Here is an 877-nt window from a genome sequence, read left to right as displayed (position 1 = left end):
CCTCAGACTCAAATAAAGGACACCCCCCTTCCTCCCCGAAATCCAACGATGACCAACGGAAATGATGAGAAAAAGCTCGCGTCGGAAAGCGCTTGGTTACCGCTGGTTTAAATAGGAAAATTGGGATATTGCCACATCTCACCAACAAATTTTCTATACAAAGCGTTGGGCCCCACCTAGCGCGACGTGGGCCGACATGTTTCCCACCGTCCACGTTCGCACCTTTTCATACGAAAATTGGCTGCATTTTCCCGTGAAGCAACTTGTCTTCGTCTTATTAGCGGCAAGAAACATGATTAGATTAATTTCAGTAGTTTCTAAGACGTCGATTAGTGTAGAACTAAAGCATTTTGATAATTCTAAAGCGTCAATTACTGTAGAAATAAAATATTTCGACCATTCTCTTCGTAAAAATTTTCATGAGGGAAGACCTTGTGATGCTTTATAAAACCATGGTTACTAAGACCAGAAATGGATACAAGATGTGAAGATTTTAAGAAGTAGCATAAAGCGGGAAGCGCAATGCAGTTGTGAAGCAATTAAGCAAGCACAAGAAAAATGAAATGGAAACATGTAGACAGTAATAAGAAGGGACGGCGAAAGCAAATAACAAATGACAAGAACACAAATATAAAATGATACAACCAGCATCAACATGTAGGTTTATTATAAAAGAATTATTATTTTTTATATGAAAAACATGGAAAGTAGACAGAAGCGGGTGGGAAGAGACAAAAGCAAATGAAGAAACTTGTAGACAGTAATAATAAGTGCCGGCGAAAGCTAATAACAAATGACAATAACACAAATATAAAATGATACAACCAACATCAACATGTAAGTTAATTATAAAAAATTATTTTTTTTTATATAAAAA

Source organism: Nuphar pumila, chromosome 10 (assembly GCF_984573655.1).
Source record: "Nuphar pumila chromosome 10, dmNupPumi1.hap1.1, whole genome shotgun sequence".
NCBI classification, from domain to species: domain Eukaryota; kingdom Viridiplantae; phylum Streptophyta; class Magnoliopsida; order Nymphaeales; family Nymphaeaceae; genus Nuphar; species Nuphar pumila.
The sequence above is the reverse complement of the archived record's forward strand: the minus strand, read 5'-3'. Positions refer to the sequence as shown.